The sequence below is a fragment of the Bos taurus genome, chromosome 4 (assembly GCF_002263795.3).
Source record: "Bos taurus isolate L1 Dominette 01449 registration number 42190680 breed Hereford chromosome 4, ARS-UCD2.0, whole genome shotgun sequence".
NCBI classification, from domain to species: Eukaryota; Metazoa; Chordata; class Mammalia; order Artiodactyla; family Bovidae; genus Bos; species Bos taurus.
The window spans coordinates 35,356,999-35,368,322 of NC_037331.1; positions in this window are offsets into that span (position 1 = coordinate 35,356,999).

Consider the following 11,324-nt stretch of genomic DNA (forward strand, 5'->3'; position numbering starts at 1 on the left):
GAATTTAGAAAGATGGTAATGATAACCCTGTATGCGAGACAGCAAAAGAGACAGATGTATAGAACAGTCTTTTGGACTCTTGAGGGAGAGGGAGAGGGTGGTATAATTTGGGAGAATGGCATTGAAACAAGTATAATATCATACATGAAATGAATCACCAGTCCAGGTTTGATGCATGATACAGGATGCTTGGGGATGGTGCACTGGGATGACCCAGAGGGATGGTATGGGGAGGGAGGTGGGAGGGAGGGGAACATATGTACACCCGTGGCAGATTCATGTTGATGTATGGCAAAACCAATGCAGTATTGTGGAGTGATTGGCCTCCAATTTAAATAAATAAATTTATATTAAAAAAAAAACAAATTAGCTATTCTGATAGACATGTAGTGATAACGCTGCTGCTAAGTCACTTCAGTCGTGTCCGACGCATTATGGTTTTAACTTTGTTTCCCTAGTGGCTACTGATATTGAACATCTTTTCATGTGCTAATCTGCAGTCTGTGTATCTTCTTTGGTGAAATATCTGTTTATGCCTTTTGCCCATTTTGTGATTGGAATGTTGTTGTTGTTGTTTTTTAACTGTTGATATTTGAGAGTTCATTATATACTTGTTCTTTGTCAGATATGTGGCAAGTATCTTCTCTCAGTCTGTAGCTTGTTTTTTCATTCTCTTAACAGAGTCTTTTGTAGAGCAAAAGTTTTAAAATGAAGTTAAGTTTATCAAATTTTCCTTTCATGGATTATGCTTTTGGTGTCAAGCATAAGGACTCTTTACCTAGACTTGTATTCCAAAGATGTTTCTCATGTTTCCTTTTTTCTAAAAATTTTATAGTTTACATTTAAGTCTGTGATCCATTTTGGTTTAACTTTATATGTTTCTTTTTTCTTATTTTTTTTTGTTGATAGATCTTCAATTGCTTGAGCACAATTTATTGGAAAGGCAATCCTTTCTCCATTGAATGTTTTTGTACCTTTGTCAAAAGTCAGTTGGGCATGTTTGTATGAATATGTTTCTGGGCTCTCCGCTTTGTTCAGTTGATATATTTATTCCTCTGGTAATATCATTGTAAGGATTACTGTAGCTAAATAGTAAATGTTGAAATTGAAAAAAAAAATGAATGAAGTAAATAGTTAAATTGTTTCCTTAAATCTCATATTGATCATTATTACTAATAAAAACATAATGAAATACAAAAAATGTAGCAGAGGTGACATATCTTCTCCAAGTGTAACCCCTTTGAACTGTACATCATGAAGTAAAATCAATGATGATCTCATCAGATATGCCAAGGAAACAAAAATCAAGTATCCAGAATTTTCAAGACTATGTAAAATATAAAGTCAAATCAAAGATAGTTAATGGTGTACTTCCAATGAAAAAGTACATTAAAATATTTGTATTTAAGAATTATTTTATTCCTATTTCCTATTTTATGAATGCTTTATAATATACATAATATGTTAGCACAGTAGTAAATATATATCACTTGTAAATATGTATGTACTGGGATATTTCAGATAGTTCTTACTCAGAAGTGTGCAGTCACATCATCAAAAATTCTACAAACAATAAATGCTGGAGAGGATGTGGAGAAAAGGGAACCTTTCCATACTGTCAGTGGGGATGTAAAGTGATACAACTACTATGGAGAACAGTATAGAGGTTAATTAAAAAACTTAAAATAGAACTACCATATGATCCATCAATTCCACTCCTGGGCATATATCTGAAGAAAATGATAATTCAAAAAGACACATGCATCCAGTGTTCATTGCAGCACTGTTTACAACAGCCAAGACATGGAAGCAACCAAAATGTCCATCAATGGATGAATGGATAAAGATGTGGTACGAAAATACAAAGGCATATTACTTAGCCTTAAAAAAAGGAATGAAATAATTTGCAGCAAGATGTATGGATTTATAGAGATTATCATACTAAGTTAATTAAGACAGAGAAAGACAAATATATGATATTGCTTATATGTGGAATCTTAAAAAATGGTACAAATGAACTTATTTTAAAAATACAAGTAGAGTCACAGATGTAGAAAACAAACCTGGGGTTACTGGGGGGAAAGGGGGAGCCTAAATTGGGAGACTGGGATTGATATATACAAATTACTATATATAAAATATAAAACTAGTAAAGACCTACTGTACTGCACAGGGAACTAGACTTAATACTCTGAAATGACTTATATGGGGAAAAAAACCTAAGAAAGAGTGGATATACATACTGCATAATTGATTCACTTTGCTGTACAACAGAAACTAACACAACATTTTAAATCAACTAAACTTCAACCTAGTGGACGTGATGAAATTCCAGTTGAACTATTTCCAATCCTAAAAGAATGCTGAGAAAGTGCTGCACTCAATATGTCAGCAAATTTGGAAAACTCAGCAGTGGTCACAGGACTGGAAAAGGTCAGTTTTCATTCCAATCCCAAAGAAAGGCAATGCCAAAGAATGCTCAAACTACCACACAAGTGTACTCATCTCACACACTAGCAAAGTAATGCTCAAAATTCTCCAAGCCAGGCTTCAATAATATGTGAACCATGAACTTCCAGATGTTCAAGCTGGTTTTAGAAAAGGAAGAAAAACCAGAGATCAAATTGCCAACACCCGTTGGATCACTGAGAAAGCAAGAGAGTTCCAGAAAAACATCTATTTCTACTTTATTGACTATGCCAAAACTTTTCAGTGTGTGGATCACAACAAACTGGAAAATTATGAAAGAGATGGGAATACCAGACCACCTGACCTGCATCTTGAGAAATCTGTAAGCCACTCAGGAAGCAACAGTTAGAACTGGACATGGAACAACAGACTGATTCCAAATAGGAAAAGGAGTACATCAAGGCTGTATATTGTTACCCTGTTTATTTATCCTATTTAGCCTATATTCAGGTTAAGGAGCAACAGCTAGAACTGGACATGGAACAAAGAATTGGTTCCAAATTGGGAAAGAAGTATGTCAAGGCTGTATATTGTCACCCTGCTTATTTAACTTATATGCAGAGTCCATCATGAGAAACACTGGGCTGGAAGAAGCACAAGATGGAATCAAGATTGCTGGGAGAAATATTAATAACCTCAGATATGCAAAGACACCACCCTTATGGCAGAAAACGAAGAAGAACTAAAGAGCCTCTTGATGAAAGTGAAAGAGGAGAGTGAAAAAGTTGGCTTAAAGCTCAACATTCAGAAAACTAAGATGATGGCATCCAGTCCCATCACTTCATGTCAAATATATGGGGAAACAGTGGAAACAGTGACAGACTTTATTTTTCTGGGCTCCAAAATCACTGTAGATGGTGACTGCAGCCATGAAATTAAAAGACACTTACTCCTTGGAAGGAAAATCATAACCAACCTAGACAGCATATTAAAAAACAGAGACATTACTTTACCAACAAATGTCCATCTAGTCAAGGCTACGGTTTTTCCAGTAGTCATGTATGGATGTGAGAGTTGGACTATGAAGGCTGAGCATCAAAGAATTGATGCTTTTGAACTGTGGTGTTGGAAAAGACTCTTGAGAGTCCCTTGGACTGCAAGGAGATCCAACCAGTCCATCCTAAAGGAAATCAGTCCTGAATATTCATTGGAAGGCCTGATGCTGAAGCTGAAACTCCAATCCTTTGGCCACCTGATGTGAAGTACTGACTCATTTGAAAGGCCCTGATGCTGGAAAAGGTTGAAGGTGGGAGGAGAAGGGGATGACAGAGGATGAGATGGTTGGATGGCATCACTGACTCAACGGACATGAGTTTAAGGAAATTCTGGGAGTTGGTGATGGACAGGGAGGCCTGGCATGCTGCAGTCCATGGGGTCACAAAGAGTCGGACATGACTGAGTGACTGAACTGAACTCATACTCCAATCAAAATTAAAAATATATAAATACTTTATATTTGAATTTAAAAAGAAGTGTGCAGTCAGAAAAGTCTAGAAACTAAATCTAGAGACCTCTTTGTTTTATCCAATTAAAGGATTTTTTTCCCCCCCAGAGTCTCCACTTTTCATGCAGGAAAGTCAATCAAAGAGGAATCATTGAATGCCTTTTTATCTTAAGTGAATAATTTGTGTTCCTTTTGGGACTTCTACACATGTGGCACTTTTTGGGCACTCAGTCATGCCCAGGAATCACTTCCTTTTTCATGGACAAATCCTTAAATGGTAAAATAATTAGCTAACTAATGATTATTATTAAACCATACAATTCCATGAATGCTATTGCTGATTGTTGAAAATGGTTAAACCACTGGTTAGCAATAGTAAATGATAACAATAATAATTTAACGACAACTTTCTGGTAATCATTATGCTAAAAAAGTTCATCAAAAACAGTTATTTCCTTCATGTATAAATAAAGAAACATCTATACATAGGAAACTAATTGCTTGGCAGAGCTATAAAAGACTTCATAAGACAGGGCATTTTTATTAGTCCTTGACAGATAAATGGGTATTTGCTTAGGCATCTCTTGGCAAAGGACATTTCTGGGCAAAGCACCACCACAACAACAGAGTTCTCACATATTGATTTCTGGGAGTTAGAACACTCTCATTCTAACTGACTGGAGAAGGCAATGGCAACCCACTCCAGTACTCTTGCCTGGAAAATCCCATGGACGGAGGAGCCTGGTAGGCTGCAGTCCATGGGGTCGCGAAGAATCAGAGACGACTGAGAGACTTCACTTTCACTTTTCACTTTCATGCATTGGAGAAGGAAATGGCAACCCACTCCAGTGTTCTTGCCTGGAGAATCCCAGGGACGGGGGAGCCTGGTGGGCTGCCGTCTATGGGGTCCCACAGAGTCGGACACAACTGAAGTGATTTAGCAGCAGCAGCAGCAGCATTCTAACTGACTAGATCCTCTATTTCACTGGCTAAATCTTGCTTTTCTTTATCATATTGACTTTTCTTTCCTTATCGGTCTTTCTTGTCTATTGAAGTGTCTGTTGAATTCAGTGTCCCAAAACTAATATCTTCTCATTTGTTTGTCTGTAATACATTCAGAAAACGAAGATCATGACATCCGGTCCCATCACTTCATGGGAAATAGATGGGGAAACAGTGGAAACAGTGTCAGACTTTATTTTGGGGGGCTCCAAAATCACTGCAGATGGTGACTGCAGCCATGAAATTAAAAGACGCTTACTCCTTGGAAGGAAAGTTATGACCAACCTAGATAGCATATTGAAAAGCAGAGACATTACTTTGCCAACAAAGGTCCGTCTAGTCAAGGCTATGGTTTTTCCTGTGGTCATGTATGGATGTGAGAGTTGGACTGTGAAGAAGGCTGAGCACTGAAGAATTGATGCTTTTGAACTGTGGTGTTGGAGAAGACTCTTGAGAGTCCCTTGGACTGCAAGGAGATCCAACCAGTCCATTCTGAAGGAGACCAGCCCTGGGATTTCTTTGGAAGGAATGATGCTAAAGCTGAAACTCCAGTACTTTGGCCACCTCATGCGAAGAGTTGACTCATTGGAAAAGACTCTGATGCTGGGAGGGATTGGGGGCAGGAGGAGAAGGGGACGACAGAGGATGAGATGGCTGGATGGCATCACTGACTCGATGGACATGAGTCTGAGTGAACTCCAGGAGTTGGTGATGGACAGGGAGGCCTGACATGCTGCGATTCATGGGGTCGCAAAGAGTCAGACATGACTGAGGGACTGAACTGAACTGAATTGAATCTCCAAATATTATTTTCACTAGGCTATAAGATTTGTAAGAACAAGGACCATAACTCTCTCACTCATTTTTATCTTTCCAGAGTCTAGGAGTATATAAACATATAGTAGGTATGGAATAAATATTTGCTGAATGGATGACTGAATATATTAGTCTGGCTTATTAATAGGCATGTGCACTATCACCTAGTGGTATCTAGACAGAGTAAAAATAAATATCAGTTCGGCCTAAGTTTTGAAGACTTCCAAGTAAAGAGAAGTCACAGCATGATGGCAAAAGAAGTATAGATAACTGAGGGATAATAAAAAGGTATATATGAGGTTAAACAAATGGGCTCTGAATCCAAGATGCTCCACATTACTCAATTTGTGATAATACAGGTAATTTATTTATGCTGCTAAACCTTGAGGTCTATATTTCCAATATTCAAATAACAATAACATCTCTTTCATAAGATCTTCACAGAGGTAAATATAAAATTAATGAAGCTATGCTTCAAGGCCTATTATTTACACAGGTACCTTTAAAGCCCTAGTTAATGAATGTAGGACCATTATGAGTAGTTATAATATTTGCTGTTGAAGAAAATCTGGAATGTTCCAAAACCTTACAGCTTTTATATGAAAAAATATTTAGTAGAATTTCCTATAATATTCCGCAAGGTTTATATGACCTTGGCTATAATAAGTTAGAAAGTTAAAAGGATTTTTCTTAAGTTATCAATAAGATACACATTCTAATAACCTTGATAGAGAAAAAAATGATTTTTTTCCATAAAAATATTACCAAATTATTATTATATAAACAGGTCAAAAAGAATCATAGGAAAATGTGATTATGTGCATAGTCTGACCGGTGCTTAGAATGCTGGATTTGGGGATTATATGCAGAAATAATTTTTTAACTCATGATTATAAAAACAGATATTAAATTAAATGAATTTAATAGGGAAACAATCATCTTATTCTCACCAGACTAAAATTCAGTAACATCTTTCTCTTTATTTTGTTGTTTCTTCCCTTTCCTAACAAATGATACTAGAGAGAACACCTTGTTAGTGTGAAACTGTTAGTCATTCAGTTGTGTCCTACTCTTTGTGACCCTATGAACCATAGCCTGCCAGGCTCCTCTGTCCATGAGATTCTCCAGGCAAGAATACTGGAGTGGGTAGACATTCTCTTCTCCAGGGGATCATCTTTGAGGGATTGAACCTGCATCTCCTGCTTGGCAGGCAGATTCTTAACTGTCTGAGCCACAAGGGAAGCCCAGAGAGGTCACCCTATGTACAATTACATTAATAAATTATTAAAACAGTACAAATATTTTACTATAAAATGTATACAACTAAAGCGTATTTTCTAATGATGACCAATGTTGGGATGTGAAAATTGCCCAGTTACTATCAATCTACAATGCTGAATCAGTAATTTTACTCTAAAGAGCTGATCATGTTTGTTAGAGGAAGAAAGTGCCAACTAACCAAAACAATATGTGTATTCTATTACTCTTCCCGTTTGATATTTGACAAAATTAAAATAGTGTCTACCCAAACCACAATATCAGGTTAGGTATCCAACTGAGTTTTGTTTACTTGAATCGATACACACAATTGTGCACATTTATTTGTATTACCACAGCCACAGATGGTAGCCACTGAATGTATGACATTTTTACATAGATGCACATGTTTTCAATGATGCTAAACTTAATAATTTATGTATTTTTTATATAGCCCGTGAGACTGAAAGGCAGCCAAAGAGAGCCACATCTAGAAATGTTGCTGATGTAAACTAAATTAAGTTGAGCATAATGTTATGCAAACAAAATGGAAACTGAAGATAAAACATACATATCAGATGCAATTTTAGAACTAATCAAACACCATAGGTCACAAAGGTGAAAGACATCATGTGCTTACATTAAATGATTAAAGGAAAATAGCTTCTGTTTAATGCTCTGGAATACTGTTCTCTCTTGTCTTCTAAAAACAATTACACAGCACCGAGCAGAATAACATTCTTAATCCATCTGTGAATAAATACAGACTGTGGCACATGCAGTGGAGCCATTAATACACTAAATAATTAGCAAATAGTTACCACAGATACAGAATCTACAGGGTTAGTATTTAAAAAACAATATGCATACTCTAGAATTATACCAAAAACAAAAAAACTTTACCTGAAACTTATAAGTAAGCATTTTTATTGCAATTAATATTTAGCTCACCTGATAACATATAAATGAAATGAAAAATATCATATTGGAATTTAGCAGACCCTATTTTCAAAGGAATTTTAATTGTTAGAGCTTAGTACATCCTTGGGTACTTTCAGCATGTGTAGACATTTTCAAAAATCTGGTAAAGTCTTTTCCGATACTACAATAGCAAATAGAAATGCTTTTAAATGCTTTATTATGTGTATTTATAAACTAAGCACACTATATTTATTAACTAACTGCTTACTGATAAAAATAAATTGTAAGAAAGACAATGACCATGACTCGTGTGCCCAACATGAGTACTATAAATTGCTACAAACTGATAATTAATAACTTCTAGGATAAATCTGCAAGAATAGAAAGCAGTTCTTTTAATATTTCACAAAATAAACTTTCTTATGGGCAAAATTTAGACGTCATGATTCTGTCTAATGCACTGTATAAACCACTACTTCACGAAGTTTAACTTAACAGATACTTTGCCTGAAATGCAATCACATTGTATAAATTTGCTATAAATTGAGTGGAAATGAAAAAAAATAGCTAAAACAAACAATACATAGTGCATATTTTGAAAATAAAAATATAAATTTATAGATTAGGTTTCAGAAGAAAATCTAATTATCAAACCTAAAATTTTAAAATAAAAATATTATCTTTAGTAAATCAGTGAATGAAAGTTAATTTACTCCAACCCTATACATTTTTGATATTATATGGAATTTAGAAAGATGGTAACAACAACCCTGTGTACGAGACAGCAAAAGAGACACTGATGTATAGATCAGTCTTATGGACTCTGTGGGAGAGGGAGAGGGTGGGGAGATTTGGAAGAATGGCATTGAAACATGTATAATATCATGTATGAAACGAGTCGCCAGTCCAGGTTCGATGCACGATACTGGATGCTTGAGGCTGGTGCACTGGGACGACCCAGAGGGAGGGTATGCGGATGGAGGAGGGAGGAGGGTTCAGGATGGGGAACACAGGTATACCTGTGACGGATTCATTTTGATATTTGGCAAAACTAATACAATATTGTAAAGTTTAAAAATAAAATAAAATTTAAAAAAATAAAAAATAAATAAAAATAAAATAAAATAAAAAATAATAATAAATAAAAAATATTTTTAAATGTCTAATTACACAAACACATGCACACACATACAATTCACAAATAGAATTTTTTAAAAAAGTTTAGCCCATAACAAAGCTGAAAAGTGAAAGAGATCACACAGATACCATATTTCTCAGCAGAAGAAGCAATTAGCTCTGAAGTCTGTTTCAGAAAAAAATTACCAGTTGAATAGGTACACACTACTGTTCTAAGGTTAGGGTTTTTCCAGCAAACAATTTTTGCTTTTTTGAAGTGTTTTGATGTTAACAATCCAGTTGCTATATGGAAGTAAATGCTTAGCCTTTATATCTTCACCTAAAAAGCATAGGCCACATGAACCCTCTCTGAATGATAGTGACAAAGAAAAAGGTGGAGGGAATATTGTGACTTCAATCTGGAAAAGGCCTTAAAGAGTTTAGCAAGCAGCAGTAGAGAATAGAGAATTAGAGAATAGAAACAGTTTAAACAAATGTTTAGAACTGGATCCCATTTCTCTTTATATTTTCATCCATTTTTAGGAACTCATCTTGGTGGCTCAATTTTTCAGAAATTCTTTAAACTTGTTTTAAGCCTATTCATCCTCCTTGGTTAAAGAGCATTGATGACAGCTGTGTTTGAGATATTGAGCCAGGACAGTAGAGAATCATGGAATCTCCTACTTAATCTTTCTCAGCATCATAAACCTTGCTTCCCAACATTTATTACAGTTCCAATTTTACATTTATTTGAGGGTTAATTGGATAGTATCTATCTCTCGGCTAAACCAACAGTTGAGAAATTATTTTAACCACCATTTATCTTTAGGATCTGCAACACTGAGTCATAATATGCATTTGATGTAACATTGACGAATGGATAAATAAATAAAAGCAGAGGCGACTCCCACAAAATCTTTTTGCCTAATCCTACTGAAGATCATGGTAAGCAATAAGCCTAACAGTCCTGCAGATCATATGTTGACTCATATCTTACAATATTTACGGATAAACTAGATAGAGTAATGTTCAGCATGCTAGCTTAGCAGCTTTTTTTCCCTCTGTTGTTTTAGAAAAAGTTTCCATCTCTAAATATGTTCTCTCTCAAAATAATCTTTAATCTTACTGAATGTTTATATCTATTGTAGACGTGCTAGTTAACTCTTCAAAATTGTTATTAACATAAAAGAAGTCCATGATATAATTTTATTCACTCCAGACTTATGCTCTGCATCAGTTCCCTGGAATCTTTCGTCATTGTACCTTTCCTGTGTGAACTCCTAAAGATCCTAAAATATTTATGCACATATGGATGATTTCCAATTAACTTTGGAGTATCAAACAACTGTGATTTGAGGAATTCATTAACGCATAAACTAAGTAAAAGAGGAGTAAGCCTATCTTGTATAAAGTAGTTTAAAAATAAATTTTTATTTTATAAATCATTTAGGTTATGACTATATAATTATTAACCAATGTTTTGACAGGTGCAAAACAGGGCAAAATAACAAAAGATTATTTTCCTCAGTGTAGAAATGTATGTTTAATTATCAAGAGAAAGTTTTATGAAGATATTTATTAGCATTTGCTAAGAAAGATTGTGGTATGTGATAGAATTAGCACAAAATGAATTTAGTTCAGGATTATACAATTAGCCAGTCGTGCAACTTTGGGCAAGCCATCCTGACTCTCAGCTTATTGTCTGTAAATAAGCAGTTTGGATCAATAAATGACAAACCTAAAGTTACACAGTTTTCTATGGTAACCTCAGGAGTTATCATTCTACTTCTGTTATTCTTGTAAATTTTTGAATGGAGAATTTTAATACATTGTAAATAGTTTGCCATGTTTAATAACTAAGACAAAGATTGAGAATTTCAGCACTTTTGTTATTTTAAAGAAAAGACATTTTAGTTGACCTTGATGAGAGTTAAGTATGTAGACGCTACATATAAAATGTTTAAAGTCTTAGCACTCAAAAATGAGTCGGTCATTTATTATACTGAAAAAAATCTTAGTATACTGAATTGAATAGCTTGAGTTTTTAGAGTTAGTACTGGTTGGTAGTTTGATACTAAAATGTTACTTGGGGGAAAAAGGAATAAATCATTATAAACTGTCAAAGGGAAGGTGGGATGAAGAAGATAAGATGGAGAGATGGTTAATAAAGAACGATTAACTCTCTGCTCGTAAAAGCTTTCTGGTAATTGCTGAGAAACAGAGCATGTACTCAGTGGTGACATGTTCTGATGTATTTGCCTCTCCCGGTTCCTCTCCCTCCTCTTTTCAGAGGCCTCCT